The 18,211-nt window shown below is 42.9% G+C and overlaps 1 pseudogene; it reads right to left on the bottom strand.

The window, feature by feature from the left end:
* Positions 1-11,324, bottom strand: part of LOC101657302 — a 13,065-nt pseudogene extending 1,741 nt beyond the window's left edge.
* Between the last annotated feature and the right edge of the window lie 6,887 nt (positions 11,325-18,211).

The raw sequence follows: 18,211 nt of genomic DNA, 5'->3' as shown, positions 1-18,211 counted from the left end.
GTGACGTGGGTGGGCGTCAGTGACTGGCGGGGATTCTTCTTGAAGCTCTCCAGCTCCAGGTCCACCAGGGGGTTGGTGTGGAGGGAGGGGGTGGGCGCAGGAGGGGAGGGAGGTGGGGAGGGCCCAGCTGGCGTGGCCTCATCGCTGTCGGAGCGCAGCAGTGAACGGGTGGAGTTGCAGTCGGACACGGAGGACAGCGACACGAGGGTGGCCGAGGGCACTAGGCCTGGCCCCGGGTCATCGCGGCGGCCTCGCCCGGGGAGCTGAGACCCCGGGGGAAGCGGCCAGCACGGGGGAAGAGGCCGTCGAGCCAGCGCCGCTGTTCCTCGCCTTCAGGAAGCCCCTCGATCTTGTTTGTGTCACAGAAGCTGCCTGCCATTTCCAGGGCACTCGATTTAGCCGGTGTCTTATACCGGTGTGCTTTTGGACATTCACACTCGCCGTTTGTCTCTTGGGGTGTCACAGTGAAGAGAAGTGTGCATATGGTTCTGTGTGTGCTCTTTGTGTGGTACGTTTTGGCGACTTTTCAGGGTGTTGGCTGTTCCCTATCAGTCATCTGGTGACACAGGAGCAGGTTCTGGATCTTGCCCAGTGGGTCGAGCTGCAGGACATACCTTTTGGGTCTGGTTGCTATCTCCCATCAAATTGGAACAACAGAGAAAAAAAAGGAAAGAAAAAAGAGAGTGAAGGAAAGCAAGCAAGCAATAGCAAGGAAAAAATAATTGAATGACTAAAATGGGATGGAAAATTAAAACAAAGGGGGAGGAAAATGAAAAAAGCATGAAAAACAAAAAATAAAAACACATGAAAAACAAAACTGTGGGGGAAAGGAAAGCGAGACCAGTAAATAAAAGAACTAAGAGAAAAGAATGGAAGAAAGGAAACAAAAAAAACAGAGAAAGAGGTCTTGGGGAGTAGAGGTGCCCAACACAATCCGTCGTTTGCTTTCTTGATTGCTATTTGCATGTGTGGATCCAAGGGAAATGAAATCCTCAACTACATCGATCTCTTCCCTGCTTAGCATGACATTGCTTATTGGTCCACTTGTGAGTGTTTTTGTAAATACATTTTGACGTTGTTGGTTGTTCTGTAGATGTTCTTGTTTAGAGAACTGATTTCTCCTCTACTAGAATTTCAGAATGCTGTGTGGTAGTGTTCATTTTAATTTTGTTTGGTTGCATCTGTAATATTCTGAAGCCAAGTATGATGTCAGAAGAGAAATAAGACAAAGCAAAAAGGAAATAGTACTGGCAACTAATGTAGTAACCCTGAAGGTCAGACTGCCCAAGGGACTTTAGGGATGGTGGTTAGGAAGCATTCCCGTCACGCCTTCCACCTACACCTTTATTTAACATTGCTTCACTCTTCACCTTAAAATGATAGGGATAAATAACACGATTTGGGTTTATACGACCTCAACGCCACACAGTAAAATAGTCATCAACATCTTAAAGCTACATAATTCAATATTATTGAGTCATGACTATTATTAACATGAAATGTCAGAATATAAAATTGACAAATGGTTTAACAAGAATAACGTTCTAAATTATGGAAGAGCTCATTTATTAAATGCATTTGGATTCATTCAAATTTCAACAAAATTGTCATGAATGAAAATCATTTTACACTTTATGCTTATTTTTGCACTTCATTAAGATTAGAAAGGATATTTAGAAGTTATTGTAAGTTAAACAGAAATAAAGAGCTGCTATTCTTTCCTTTGCTTAAACCCATAGATGTCATTTGCTGTTGCTCAGTCTACAAAGAAGAAGCTTTATTCCTAAGATTTATTTTATTCGCTTCTAGGAAGTAATTGTATGTCCTGAGTCAATTCTGACTCATAGTGACCCTAGGTGACAGAGCAAAACTGCCCCACAGGAGTTCCTAGCCTGTAACCTGATAGCGTCGTCATGAGTCAGAGCAGACTGGATGGCAGGGAACTTGGTTTGGGGCTCTTTCCTGGAACAGATGGCCAGGGCTTTGCTCCCTTACGGTGGCTCTTGGATGGGAACCATCAACCTTTCAGGTCACAGCCAGTATTGGAAAAAGCACCCAGCAAAACCCTAAACTAATGCAAAATGGTAATTTATTGTTGTTTTAGCTTTGCTGTTACTACTTTAACAGCAATTACTGGAAATTCAAAGGCTTGTCATTTATTTAATGGGGAGAATTGATTGAAATGGAGATTATTTCTTAATGATAGATAGATAAACTAAAAACAAAAAAGCCAACTCACTACCATGGAGTTCATGGCAACTCATAGCAACCCTGTAGGACAGGATAGAGCTGCACTCGAGTCTCTGAGACAGTAACTCTTTGCGGGAGTAGAAGCCCTGTCCCTCTCCCATAGAGTGGCTGGTGGTTTCAAATCCCTACCTTCTGGATCATAGCCCAATTCATAACCACTACACCACCAGGGCTCCTGATGATAGATATATAGATAGATAGATAGATAGATAGATAGATAGATAGAGCTATAGGGTCCTATAGGGTCACTATGAGTCAGTGTAAACTCAATGGCAGTGAGTTGTCAGATAAGATAGACAGACAGATATTCAGTTTAATTTCTTGTTAGGGGCTCTAAATTGGTTCCAACTCATAGCAACTCTATAATAGTATATACAATAGGGAAAAAAACACACCCGCACAACAATTTTCTATCCCCATAATTTCTATGTTTGCGCCCATTGTTGCAGCCACTGGGTCAATCTATTTTATTGAGAGTCTTCTGCTATACTGACCCTCTATATAACCAAGCATGATGTCCATTTCCAAGGACCGATCCGTCCTGGAAGCACATTCAAAGTATGTGAGGCATAAATCCTACCACACTTACTTCTAAGGGAACTTGTTCACCATGGGTGTCCCTGTTGGTCTTTTAAAAATTGGCAACACAGCCTTCAGCATCAAAGTAGCATCCGAGGCAGCATAGTCTGATAAACTGACAGACAAGTGCTGGAGTTGAATTTCTAGATTCTAAAGATGCTAGATGCTTCTTCACTTACCGGCAGGCACAGAGTGATGGGTATGCAATCTGTGTGTTTGCAGAAAGCCCCAAAACTTGGTCTAATGTTTTGTTGATGCTCTCTTGAAATTCTTTGTGCTTTTGGACAAGGGACCCTACACTTTCATTTTGCACTGTGCTTTGCAACTTATATAGCCAGATTTTCCACAGGAACTGTACCTGATTCATCTTTGTTTCCTGAAAGAATTTTAGGATGGTGCTTGAAGCATGCATGAGTGCTTGCCTTGTTCTGAGAGCAAAATGAAGTACTCAGCATGGCTTTTTGCATTGCTCCTGGGAGTGCGGCTTAGGTCAGTGGATTTCCCTAGTGAATGTGCTACAAGCAAAGAGAGGTGGATGGTTGAGTGGTTGGTAAAAGTGGCAGTAGGGAGCGGGTAAGGAATACCGATTATCTAACCCTCTCCCAACCTTCTTGAACCAAGACTCTCCAAGGATGGAGCCTGGAACTCTGGATATTTACAGAAAGGTTTGGTATCAGTGCAGGGAATTGACTGGCACTAGCAGGCCCCTCTGTAAACATGAATGTTGGCTTCTGTTTTTGTCAATGTTATGTGAGATTTCCAGTGACATGAAGTAAAATTTAAGTGAAAATGGGAGGGTAAACTAAACCACTATGCTCAGAAATACTTGATAAATTAGCGAAAGGATAAATGCAATACACCCAAGTACTGGAAGACACCATGTGAAACCAACAGGGTGTCCAATGCCTGTGCCTCCATTGGAAGGCATATGGTATTTCTACACCCAGACTTTCAGTGTGTGATGTGAAGTTGGTTTTATAAGCCATGCTTCAGCACAGAGTACTATCCAGTTGCTGCCTGCCAGCTTATTCACAGGTGTGGCAAAAATGAGATCTACCTCCACGAGGAGGTTCCTGGAGAGGAAGGTAATGAGTAAAGTCCCAGTAGTCCACCTAGTCTCTTCCCATGCAGAATAGACAGGGGTTTTGCTAGAATAACGACAAGGTTTTGTGGGGTCAGCGTGTCTGGATTGATCCATTGCTCACAGTAATAAATCCTAGCATTGAAAAAGCTAGGATTCAGAGTAGAGGTACATCATAAGTGTGCCATTGGACAGAATGAGGCAGATTATGTGCTAATGGAAGAGGCTGGCATCAGACAGATATAGGCAGAAGACAAAGAATCCTAGAAAAGAGTAGTCTTGTGACTTTTTTTTAACTGTGTGGATCATAACAAACTACGGATAACATTGAGAAGAATGGAAATTCCAGAACACTTTATTATGTTAATGTGGAGTCTGTACATGGGTCAAGAGGCAGTTGTTCGGACAGATTCAAAGAACACTACATGGATTAGAATCAGGAAAGGTGTCAGTATGCTGAGAAAATAAATCAGAAAAGCTGGACTCTATGAAGAAGAATGTGGCATCCGGACTAAAGGAAGACGTAACAACCTGTGATGTGCAGATCCCACAACCTTGCTTGCTGAAAGCGAAGAGGACTTGAAGCACATGCTGATGAAAATTAAAGACTATAACTTTTAGCATGAATTACAGCTTGATATAAAAATTAAAATCCTTGCAACTGGACTATCATGGTAGACAGAGAAAAGATTGAAGTTGCTAAGGATTTCATTTTGCTTGTATCCACTGTCCATAGATACGGAAACAGCAGCCAAGAAACCGAACAACATATATCTTTGGGCAAATCTGCATAAAACCTCTGTAATGTGTTGAAGAGCAAGGAAGCCACTTTAAGGACTAAGACATACATGACCGATACCCTGATATTTTCATATGTATATAAAGTCGGACAGTGACTAAGAAGACCACAGAAGAATGGATGCATTTGAATGATGGTGTTGGCTAAAGATATTGCAAGTACTGTGGGCTGTGCTAATGGAAGCACAGACAAATCTCCCTTGGAAGAAGTACAGCTGGGACGTTCCTTGGAAGTGAAGATGCTTTGGGCATGTTATAGAGAGACTGGCCCTGGAAAAGGACATCATGCTCGGTAATGTAGAGGATCTAAGAAAATCCTCAATGCGATGGATTGACACAGTGGCTGTAACATTAAGTTTATACATAACAATTGTGTGGAAGGTGCAAGACAGGGCAGAGTTTTGTCCTGTTTTGTTGTACATAAGATTGCTCTGAGTTGAAGCGGGACTCAATGGCATATAACAACATCAGCAGCTATGAAAGATAAAGGTGTTTATAAGATACAAACTTATTAGGGTGGCCATGATTTAAAAGAAAAATAGGGAAAGCAAGGATGTACATAAACTAAATCTCGTATCCATTGTTGCTGAGATTGTGAAATTGTTAGAAAAGAGTTAGGTAGCCCCCCCAGCCCCCAAATGAAACAAAATTGCTATGTGGCTCAACAATTCTACTCAAAGAATTGGAAGCAGACATACAAATACTTGTATGTCAATATTTGCACTTGCCAGCATGTACACTGACACAGATAGGAGCTCATGAGACACGACATCCAAGTCAGATAAACCCCTCAGGAACAGAAATGGGAGTAGCGATACCAGGAGGGTGGGGGGAAAGTGCGGGGAAGAGGGGAGAAAGGGGAACCTGATCGCAATGACCCCCACCTCCATACCTAGAGGGGGACAAACAACAGAAACATGGGTGAAGGGAGACAGCGGTTGGTGTAAGATATGGAAACAAATAGAATTTATCAAGGGGTCATGAGGGTGGGAGTTGGGGGGAGAGAGGGAAAAAAAGAAGAGCTGATACCAAGGGCTCAAATAGAAAGGAAATGTTTAGAAAATGATGGCAACATGTATGCAAATATGCTTGATGCAATTGATGTATGGAATGTTATAAGAGCTGTAAGAGCCCCCAATAAAAAATTTTTTTAAATTTGCACTTACCAAAAGTTGGAAATAATTTAAACATCCTTCAAGAGTTATATGTATAAACCAAATGGCAGTCGTCCTGTGGGGGAAAGGTGAGGCTCTCTGCTTCCGTCAAGACTGACAGTCTCGGACATCCATAGGGCCAGTTCTACTCTGTCCTACAGGGTCTCTCAGAGTCCAGAGACTGTAGTGGACTGCAGTGACTTGGCTCTGGGTTTTAGATACCTACAGTGAACTTTTATTCATTCACAATGAGGAATGAAGTTTTGATGCAAGAATGAACCTTGAAAACATTTTGTTGAGTAAAATAAGTCACTCACAAAAGTGATCTCACTTATATAAAATATCTAAAGTAGGAAAATTTATGGAGACCAAAGTTCATTAAAGGCAACCAAAGGTGATGGGTAGGAGAATAGATGGAGTACTTCATTTGAGGGCACTGATTTTCTGTTTACGGGTGATGGAAAAAATTGGAAATGTTTATCAGTGATGGTCATATAACATGGTGAACATCATGTCATTAAATTGAACATGTGAAAATACTGAGATGGTAAATACTATTTTATACATATATATTAGTGCACATACACACAAAAGAAACAAGTCAATAAAGAATGTGGTAACTTTAGACATGGTGATCGACAAGTGACTTTATGTTGTAGTATGCGGGCATTTAGACTATGGGCAAAACTAAGACAAAAAGAATAATAGGAGAGAGGGAGCCATCCTAAGACATCTCCTATCCAGGGAAAGGCTGTGTTCTTAGAGAACAAGTATCTTTGCAGTTCAGGATCAGGTAATGGCTAAGCACCATATCATCACTATATGTCACTCATTGCCTATGAACATTTTTCAAATTGAGCTACACTTGATGGACAGTTGGGAGGAGATAGGTCATGATGGATAGAGAGACAGAATGGACAATAAATAATAAGTAGTTAGAGATATAAAGTATCCAGAAAAAGGAAGTTCCTCTTTAACCACTTTGCATGACTTCACTCATGCAGTGTGATGTCAATACGTATGATCTGAGAACCTACTGAGTTTTAGGTACTAGTCTAGACAGATTCTAGGAACTAGGGGTATAGGAAGAAGAAGACAATTAACTGCTCAATAGCAGAGATTCTAAATTATGCTGGGGAAGAGAGAAAAGTCGTAGGGTTCTGGGTGCTGTGACAAAAATGCACAGTGTTACATGCAATGTTGCTGACCTAACAATGGGTGGTCAGGAATGAGGGGGTGTCTTCCTCCTACACCAAATGTAGTTATTAGAGTAACATACTAATTTGTCAAGAGCCCATCAGTCCTCTTCTCTCAAGAGCCCCGGCAGACTTCTCATTATTGGCCAGGCTTTGCTGTCAGGGATGATTGATGGGGCTTAGATCCAGTTCAGTGCTGCCCATTAGGTCATTTCCAACAGTTTCCCGTTGTCGGATGGGTGGTATTTTCAGTACTAAAACAATGTAGGGTTCCCTGAATATCCCTACCACTTTTCTTTTCATGAAACATGTCTTTGGTTGGTTTGAAGACATGTTCTTCCGTTAATGTTAAAATTGATCTGTGGTAGTTTCCCCCCCTTGTATTTTATTTACTAAAATAAAGAAACTAGGACTGGCCAATAAGTAAACAAAGACATAACATTTTAATGTTAAATATTGAAATGTTATAGAGTAAGAGAAGAATGTGTGGTATAAAGCAAGTTTTAGGCAGTTGTTTTAAAATATAGATCTACCCCTGTGGGTTTCCGGACTATAACTCTTCAGGGAGTAGAAAGCCTCGTCTTTCTGCAGCGGAGCCATTGCTGGTTTTAAACTATTGGTATGGTGGTTAGTAGGCCGACACATATAACCACTATGCTACCAGGGCTAGAAATACTTTGTTTTTAACAACTGCTTTAAAAAATATGTGCTTGTAGACATTGCAAGCATCATCACAATGACCAAATGCGGAGTCGATGTAGCATGTTTGCAATAATGGCTACACACTGGGCAGCAGGGTCTGCAGCTTAAACCCCGGAGGCTTTTGTTTGAGGAAAGATTTACAGCCTTGGAAAACCTATCGAGCAGTTAGTTCTACTGCCCTTGCAGGTTGTTATGGTTGAAATCAACTTGATAGCAGCGGGTTTGGTTTTATACATTTTGAATTCTGAATTAAATTATATTAAATCTAAAAGTGGAACCTTTCACATATTGCACCGACATAGATGATTTATGATGTTTAGAGCACAAATTAGAAAAGCCATGAGTTGATTTGTTTTTTAATTTTAAAATAAATCAACCCCTAGTTTTACTGGTCAGATTTATGAAGTAAACATATTTGCTTTAAATTGTAGAGATGTGCGGGCTAGACCAGAGCATGTGCACAGGTACAGATAAGAGATAAAGAGCTCACAACATGTGGAATCCAGGAACAGGAATGGGAGTAGTGATATCAGGGGGGTAGGGGAAAGGCGAAGCGAGGAGGGGAGGAAGGGGGAACCGATCACAACGATCCACAAATAACCACACGCCGCCCGCCCTCCCCACCCCCCAGAGGGACGAGCAACAGAAACCATGGAGGAAGGGAGATGGTGGTCGGTGTGAGATGTGAACATAATTATAATTTATAATTTATCAAGGGGTCACGAGGGTGGGGCTACAGGGAGAGAAAAAAGAGGAGCTGATACCAAGGGCTCAATAGAAAGTAAATGTTGAGAAAATAATGATGGCAACATAAGTGCAAATATGCTTGATACAATTGATGTATGGATTGTCATAAGAGCTGTAAGAGCCGCCCCCTCCCAAAATGATATTTTAATTAAATAAGTAAATAAATTGTAGAAATGGTAGTATCTCGTACCATCTTGTCCACTCACTCTCATTTGACATGTAAGGGAAACGAAGATTTACAAAAATTAAGACATTTGCTTTGAATTCTTTCAGAGCACTGCTTCTACCATGCAGAAGAAGAGAGGCACCCACAGAGTGCATAGGAAAGGGCATTGCCGCAGGGATCAGACTCAAGTTCACTGTCAAGTGGATTCTGACTCAGGGCAACCCTGTACGACATAGTTGAGCTGTCCCCCTAGGTCTTAGATTCTATGAGTCTTTGTGGGAGTGGATGGCCTCCGCTTTCTCCCACGGTGAGACTAGTGGGTCTGGGTTCCTCACCTTGTGGTAGAGCCCAGTAAGTGATCCATGATGCTGCTGGGGCTTCGACTGCAGATAAACTTAGGCTACATTTGACGTTATATCGTTTACTTTCCCTTCTGATGCACTTTTAGTTTTTTTTCTAGTTTTTATTATTTTCTGCCTTCTTTTGAATTGAGTTTACTGGTGTTTCATTTTGTTGTTGTTGGATGTTTTTATTTTCTGTATTTTTATAATGTTCTTTATGTGAAGTACAGGATAAGTCAATTGAGAGGGATGGTCACTAGATTAATAGTTTCTTAGGGTTATGTCCAGGAGCCCTGCTGGCGTAGTGATTAAGAGTTAGGCTGTGATGCATAAGTTCAGCAGTTTGAAACCAGCAGGCCCTTTGAGAAACATGAGGCTCTCTGTTCCCATGAAGGGTTACAGTCTTGGAAACCCACAGGAACAGTTCTGCCCTGTCTGGTAGGGTCACTATGAGTTGGGATAGAATAGATAGCAGTGTAATAAAATGTTAAAAAAAAAAAAAAAAAAAAGAATAGATAGCAGTGTGTTTGTTTTTTGTTTGTTTGTTTTTGAAGGTTATTTCATGGAATTTTGTGGGTAAACATGCAGCTACTAATAGTGAGTAAAAGGATGAAGGAAATATCCTAAAATTGATTGTGGTGATGATTGCCCCACTATTTTAATATATTTAAATCATTGAATTCTAATGGTATGTGAATTATATCAATAACAGTTTTTATAATGAGAACAATGGCAGGAAATATTAAATGGAATATAAACAGTAAGCCCAGTAGCTGAAACACACAAACAGAAAGTAGAGACAGTTTAACATCATGGCTGTAAACACTCCTGAAATGAGTCTGAACTTTTCACACACGCTAGCTGAGAAGAAAGGAAGTGAGTGTGGTGAGATGCTGTCTCACATAGTGTGGACATGCTATCAGGAGGAAACGAAAACCTGGGGGAGAGTAATTACGTGTCTGGCTGTTAACTGCAAGGTTAATGGTTCAAAACCACCAGCTCCAGATGAGGCTTTCTACACCCTAAAAGAGTTACAGCCTTGAAAAAATCCACAGGGACCATTCTATCCTGTCCTATAGGGTTACTGTGTAAGTCAGAATGGACTTGGTGGAACTGATTTGGATTTGGTTTATCAGAAGGCCCTAGAGAAAGACATTATATTTGTTAAAGTAGAGGGTCAGAGAAAAAACAGACCCTCAATCGGACGGATTCGAACAGAGGCTACAACAATGAGCTCAAACACAAGGATGATGGAGAAGATGGTGCAGGAGGGACAGTGTTTCCTCAGTGAAACACAAGGTCTCTGAGTAGAACAAACTCCACGGCTCTCAACACCAGCCGCTCTGTGAACTCAAGTAAGTTCCTTTCCCGAAGGCTTCATTTCTTCGCCTGCACAACCCGGGAAAGGTGCAGGCCTTCTAGCTTCAACCCACTGAGGATGACTTGATAGAATAGCTGAAGTATGCAACTCAGTCTGGTATACATAGGAATCAGGGAAAGTTAAGTACTATTGTCTACATGAAAGCAGATCTACTTCTATCAAGCAGATCTGTCAAGGAAATGCCGGTTTAAAAATTATATATGAGAGCTTCATAAATATGTGGAACTATTCCATCACACACACATACATACACACACAGTGGCAGACAGGAATTATTTTGATTCCTCTCTCCATCTTCCCTCCTAAAGAATTCATAGCTACAACCCCGTGGATCTCTAACAATCCCAAGGAGACCCTCTTGTGTGCTGTATTGGTGCATGAGGCCAGCACCCCTCAGCATCAACGGGAGCCTCCTGTTCCAGTACACCCAGGTGAATCGCGTACAGCTTAGTTCAAAGTGTGGTCCAACCTTAGTCAGTTCCACATTGTGGCTTGGGGATGAGATGTAGTCTTCCTGGTTTATGAAGGTGATGACTGGGTGGCTTGCTTCTTTGGGCACAAGGACCAGGTACTGCAGCATGTCAGAGACCCATTTGCCCAGGAGGGAGGAGAAGCCATGCATAATGAGGTGGGGCCTGGCTTCTGATAGTGTGCCAAGGTCAGGGAGATCATGTTGCAAAGCGTGAAGTATGCAGTGGGGCCCAATGGCAGGTGGCTGATAATAAACCCCATAGGTCTGCCATGGTGCTCATGAACAACCAGTCTCTCCATCGACTTGCAGGCTGACACTAGCAGTCTGCTTTGTACTGGCCTCGGTTTGTGCTCTGTGGGCCTCGGTTTAGCTGCTTTGTAGATGTCTTGAGGGAACTGGGATCTCAGAAGGTGGTGATCATGATCTTGGGATCTTCAGCCCCTGCCCATAGATATTCATCCTCTGCATTATCAACCTCCAGGGATCTGCATCAAGCTAGAGCCTCTCCATGTACTCGGTGGGAATCAGGTGGTTCTCCTTGGGGGACGCTGGAGCCTCTCCTGGGCTGCTTGCTCACTGTGTTTCATTGAATGTCTTGGAGCACAGATACTTGAGATGCAAACCCAAGCACTGAGCACCACTTCTATGAGGGTTTGCGATAATCTATTTTTCCCCTCCATTACCTTTTAATTCTATTTTCCCACAAACCTTGTGAAGCCCTCTCATATATTACAAACACCTGAAATATGGTTGTTTTCCAAGTTATTTATGATTAGGGAAATCTGCCTCTGTAATGTAGCCTCAGCAGCCTTTTTCTTAGAAATGTAGGTTTAATATTATTAATTTTACAGCAGGATCATTACTCTACATATCAAATCAAGGATATACACTCACCCCTCACTTGTAGGCAGGGTTAGGTTTCAAAGACCAGGTCATTATATAAAAGTTGGTGCTAAACCCAAATGGAGGGTGACCACATCAGATCCCCAAAGAGCAGGGGGTTAGATCATTATACAACTGCCAAATGACATCATAACTGCCCGGCCGCTGAGAATCACGACCCAACCAGGTTGACACGTAATCTTAGCCATCACAACCACTGTTACTCTTACCTAGTACTTCAAAACTCCTTGCTGCTGGATGAGTGTCATTGATGTGCAGATTTTTTACTACCCTCATTAGTGTAATATGTTAGATAATAAGATAGTTGATAAATGAGGAGTGTGTGTGTGTGTGTACGCTTCCTCTCTTTCTCTATCTTCCCTTCCCTCCTTCTGCCCCTTGCTTCTCCCAAGGAACTTTTTCATTATCTTTTAATTCCCCTTTGTTCCTACGAACTTTAAAAAGCTCTCTCATATATAGGAGCCCTGGTGGTGCAGTCACTCTGCTAACGGAAAGCTCAGCAGTTCAAACCCACCAGTTACTCCATCAGAGAAAGGTGACAGTGTGCTTCTATATGCATTTACAGACTGGAAAACACTATGGGGTCATTCTACTCAGCCCTATAGGTCACTGTTGTGATTCAAAATCAACGCGTGCGTGCGTGCGTGCGTGCGTGCGCACGCGCACGAGCAGTAAATGGCATGGAAAGCCATAGCTGACCTTCTCTGGCTTCCCTATTGCCAAAAGAAGGGGTCAGACATGGCTCCACAATCTGCCTTCTTTGACCTACTCTGACACCAGCTGTTTCTCCCATGCACTCTGCAGCCATGCTGGGTGCCATCATTCCTGGAAATGACCACACAGATAATACTCACAGAGGTTTATTAGGGGACTCAGTGGGGTTATTACCAGTCAAGATCAGTCAGGATACAACCATTGGTCCACAACAACACCTCTCCTCCACCACCAACCATACTCTCTGGTCCTGAGCCTCTTACCATGTGGTTCCCTTGCTGGCTTCTGCTTCTGTGGACCAGGAAGCCCAGCTGTTGCTCTCTCACAGCGCTGCTTAGCAGCCTCCTCTGTCCCATCGTCTCTGTGCCAGACTCTGGTGCCTCCGGTCTCCACCGCCACCATTTCAGACAGGGGGCTAGACTGCGCTCTTCGGTTTCTCTTGGCGTCTGAGTTGGCTCTTGTCCCAGAGGAATGGCTTTGCTGATGGTGTGGTTAGTGTCTTTTAGCAGACTGCAGACCGTACCCAAGGAAACAAAGGGTGCGGCTTGATTTGCATCCTCTACTAAAGTCATGACTTAATCCCACCTTAATCCTGTCTATTGGCATAGCAGAGAATCCCTCCAAAATAGGATTACAGCCACAGTTATAGGGTTCAGGATTATAATACATTATGTCTAGAAGGACCATGTTAATTGACTACATCTCAGGGTGTATTTGTGTGTGTGTGTGTGTCTTTTAATTTCTCTTTGAATTACAGCTAACTCATAACAAATTAGATAGCACATACTGTGTTCAAGGTACCTATATCAGCACAAGAAAACCACAAGACAGGTATCACTATTGTGCCCACGTGACAGATGATGAAAGTTCTCCACAGAGAAGTCCAACAGCAAAGCTGAACGGGGCGTGGCTGGTCAGGGGGGCAGGTGGGGTGTGAACCCAGTCTGTCAGCTGTAGGCACTCTGCTTTCACCCATCCACTCTACTACCGGCACCTCAAGGAACCCGGGTGGAGCGGACGTTTGCATTGAGCTGCTAGCCCCAAAGTCACTGGCGCAAACAGACCGGCTATGCCACGGGAGAAAGATGAGGCTGTTGACTCCTGTAAAGACTTAGACACCGAATTCCAAAGGGCAGTTGTACTCTGTCTTCCAGGGTCGCTATGAGGCAAAATCAACTTCATGGCAGTGAGCCTCCGCCCCAGGGATGGAATTGGCAGTAGAAAGGAAGAATACTGTAGTTCTTTAACAAAATCAGGTTTTTGTTTGATTCGGGGGCTGATTTAGTCAAAGTGTTGGCTTCCGAGACCCTGTTTCTATGGGAACTTATACAATGTTGAAAATGGTGACCTACAAAGAACGGCATCTACGAGCCTTACTCCAAACCACCGCAGCCCGTGCGGTGCACACATGCACAACGGGGCTTCCAAAAGTCCATGGGGAAATGGATTTTTAAATAATGGACTTTTCCTAGACTTTTTGAAGCCTCCTTGTCTACAGATTGGCTCTGAAAATGACCATTCAAAAATAAAAAATCAAATCATGTCCAGTATGGACAGTTAATAAAGTACGCCAGTTGGGGCTAGTGGAACCCCCCTCGCCACAAACCCGGAATAAAATCTAATCCCAGCTATTCTGCTCAATACCTGTGTTTGCTCCAGAAAGCAGTGGCTCTATTTCTTATGATGAGAGCAGGGCTCGGTCTGTAATGATTTCTTTCCAGACTACGGTCTTCCTTCCTCTTGCAATGCAGAATATTGCCCGAGAATTTGGCTTAATATTCTCTTTTACAGCACTAGATGGCGCTTGAGAACAAAGGAGACGGGAGACGTACAAAGGAGACATGGAACCATCATTTTGATTTGCGATAGAATTTTTCTGAAGTGAATCATTGAATTCAGGCGACTCATAACTCATTTAAGGAGCAAGTTTTCTCAGATCGGTCAGCTCACCTGAGATTTTGCTAATATAAAAAACGTATCTTCTATTTGGAGTAGAACTTTATTAAATAGAACCTGAAATCCATTTCTGTATTTTGGGTAAATGTTAACCAAGCATTACTAACATCATTCTATTAATTAACTCTGGCCATCAGTAGAGCAAAATTAAATTGCATATGAGAAAAACACAATATTGAACTCCTATCCCTCAGCCAGTGGCACTCAATTGATTTTGACTCAGAGAGACTCTAAATAAGGTTTCTCAGGCTGTAATCTTTATCAGAGCAGAAAGCCTCATCTTTCTCCTGAGGAGCAGCTGGTAGTTTTGAACTGCTGACCTCACAGTTGGCAGCCCAGTGCACAGCCTACTACCTCACCAGAACTCCTTAGAGCTCCGTGGGGGATTCTATAAAATGAATCGTTATACTTCTTTGTTTCTCTGCACTTTATGGTATATGCTATTAAGTACAATAAGCTTATGACATTTTGCAAGGAGCAATGAACATAAACAAAAAGGGTGTAATCAATTATTGTTCTTAATTCATCATAATTCCAGACTCTGGCTCCTGTTAACCTAATTCATTTGTATTTAGACTACAACTTATATGTTGTCATTGTCATTCCTTCTCTTTTGTAAAACGAGGCAGGCCTTCCTTGGGAGCACAGTAGGACCTCGGGGAGGCAGAATAACACAAAAGATGAGAAATGAAAGACGATGTTACAAGGGTCCCGACAAAGTACGAGTGTTCAAATCACAAGCTCGAATGTGGCTGATTCATATCATTTTCTCATTCTCTCCAAAGAAAGCAAGATAATGACAGACAGAAAGGTTAGTTAAAGAAGAATAAGAGGGACCCACGAGAGCAAAACATTGTTCCAGGAGAGAAGCACAGCGTCCTTAAAGACAATGCCCACAAGTCTCCGTCCTCGTCACAACTACACACACCGTTAAGGACCAAACACTTGGTGTAAAGATGGACCAATTGTTTGGAAGTGAATTTAGGAGCTAATTTATTCACTGCTTCCTATGGCCTTAATACTTTATACTTCTTTTACCTGATTTCGTCCTCCCGAAGAGTACTCTGGGAGGATGCAAGCATTGCTCCCACTTTGTAAATGAGAGAATTGAGGTTTAGGACAGTGAAGGAATAGCCCAGAGTCTCATGGCTGCAGAATAGAGGAGGCAGGCTCGTCTGATCCTAAAAGGTGCAACTTTCCACCTCGTAACTATTAGGACAGCCTGTGAAATGTGACATTTAAAGGCCAGTGTGTGTCATTCCTTATTGTAGCTGTTGGTAGGTGCCATTGAGTCAGTTCCAACTGTGATCCTATGAAGGAGACACCTCCTCGTCCATCCTCACCATTGTTGTTATATTTAAGTCCGTGTGGCAGCCACTGTGTCAATCCAAGCCACTGGGTCTTGGGCCTTCCTCTTTGTCACTGCCGCTCTAGTTTATTGAGCATGCTGTCCTTTTCCAAGGACTGCTCTCACCTGATAACATGTCCAGAGTATGGAAGACGAAGTCTGGTCACGATTGACTCTAAGGAGCTTTCTGGCTGTACTTCTTCCAAGGCAGATTTGTTTGTTCTTTTGGCAAGTCCGTGCTGCTTCAATATGCTTGCCCAGCACCATGTTTCAAAGGCATCCATTCTTCGCTCTTCTTTATTCAGTGTCCTACTTTCACATGCATGAGTCCTTTGGAAATTCCATGGCCTTTAGTCCTCAAAGTAACCATATTCTTTAGTCCTCAAAGTAACCTCCTTGCTTTTCAACACTTCAAAGAGGTCAGCCTATATCGTATTTTAAAGTAATTGAAATATTTCTTTAGACATCCTCTGGAAGTTCTCTTGTGTCCTCCATCCATTCAGTTAGCACCTTGGAGTCTACCCAAAGGCACCTCAGAAAAAAGGCCTGGCTGTCTACTTCTGAAACACCAGCTGTTGAAAACCCTGCGAAACAGAGTTCCACTTCAGGAGACATGAAAACATCATGAGTCAGAGCTGGCAGCACCAGGTTATAGTGCCCAAAGTTCTCTAGGATTTGTGGGGGTTACTAGCATGGGAGAAGAGAGGGGCAGAAGGAGGGAATGAAAGAGAGACAAAGAGAGGAAGGCCGGCAATTGACACAGTGGCTGTAACAATGGGTTGAAGCATAGAGCCAGGTGTGACGATGGTGCAGGAGCAGGCAGTGCTTCTTTGTATCTAGGGTCACTATGGGTGAGAGCCAAACAATGGCACCTACCAACTAGCGTGGGAGATGAAAAGGCTGGAATATGTGTATGAGAGAGAATGCAAGAGAACTTCAAGAGAGAATCTACAGAAATAGTTCAATTATTTTATAGCCTTGCATTATAATATTAGAATACTGCTTTAGCTACCACTACACACCCAGGAGTCCTTTAATGTATTGCAGTGCCACAATTCACTTAATTGTGTGTCATATCTTACATGGAGCGGATTAATCTAATATTGAAGTGGTAACCCAACTGTTGAAAATTTCCAGAAGGGAAATATGTTTCGCTGAGTTCTCAAGATTGGCCGTTGTACATCAGTGGCATTTCTATCCCCCTGCTGGGCCTTATGACTGAGAAAGAGCCACAAACTGTCTTAATTCTTGTAGTAACTTAGGAGGCGAGTGGGGAGAAAATGCTGCTGCAATGTGTTACGTTGGCACCAGCTCAAGCAAGGCCTTGGAGCGCAGGATGAGGTTCATCCTGTGCTTAGTCTGCTTCTTGATTAGCAAGCTGAAACTGGCCACATCTCGTAACCGCCCCAGCCTCACAAGCATCACCTGTGAAAGCGAAGACCATCGAACATATTTCCAAACTGTAACCTTCGAGGATTTTCAGGCTCTCGACTTGAAGAGAGTTGCTGAAAGTAGGGCACGTAATTTTAATCAAAGCCCCAAATTATTTCAGGACAGTGTTGTTATAATTAATATTCAAAGTTCTTAGAGATACTTAGAGGAAAGCTCAAAAGGAAAGATGATCATGGCTTAGAAAATTCAATGAGTAATTAATTGCAGATGACTAATGTTCTTCCTCCTTCTCTCCCCTCCTTAAGGAGCTCAAGGACTGGGATGAGCAATAAAAGTGGCTCAAGTTCTTCCTGGCATGCCTAGAAGCAACGAGAGACATGTCTGATGTGATTGAGTGTCCTTTTTCTCTCCCCTTGTTAGTTATTGTGCAAAAAGAATCTGCTTACTATCGAAGACAGCCTCCAACCTCATTTGTAATTCAGACCAGTCCAATACCACCCTTTGTCAGCAGTGCCAACCACAAGTGTCATTTCACACAGGAACCGATAATCCGCCGTCTCTCCTGCCTCCTGGGCTCTGTATTTCTTTATTGCAAAATTAGAGCAGATGTTTCTTCCATTTCGTCAGAACGGTCAGTTTTTCCAAGAGGTACTGCTCAGGGCACACTGAGGACGAAATGCATATTCGTCCAAGTGAAGGTTCAAGGCAGGACCGCGTGGCCATACATCAGGCTGGAGCTATGGCTGAGTGCCCGAGTTGGCTCCCAACTCACAGTGACTTCATGCACAATGGAACAAAACACGCCTGGGCCTGCACCAACCCCGGGATGGTTCTAGACTGGATTGCTGTGATCCATAGGTTTCATTGGCTGATCATCAGAAGTAGATCATCAAGCTTTTCTTTACATTGGTCAGCGTTGCCTAAAGTGAAGACTAGAATTAGAGGGGGCGGCGTACCGGGTTACACATTAGGCTACTAACTGCAAAGTCAGCAGTTCAAAACCCTTACCCTCTCCAGGGAAGAAAGATGAA

The sequence above is a fragment of the Echinops telfairi genome, unplaced genomic scaffold (genome assembly GCF_000313985.2).
Source record: "Echinops telfairi isolate 266 unplaced genomic scaffold, ASM31398v2 ScPeMD7_3533;HRSCAF=4204_0, whole genome shotgun sequence".
Classification (NCBI taxonomy): domain Eukaryota; kingdom Metazoa; phylum Chordata; class Mammalia; order Afrosoricida; family Tenrecidae; genus Echinops; species Echinops telfairi.
The sequence above is the reverse complement of the archived record's forward strand: the minus strand, read 5'-3'. Positions and strand labels throughout refer to the sequence as shown.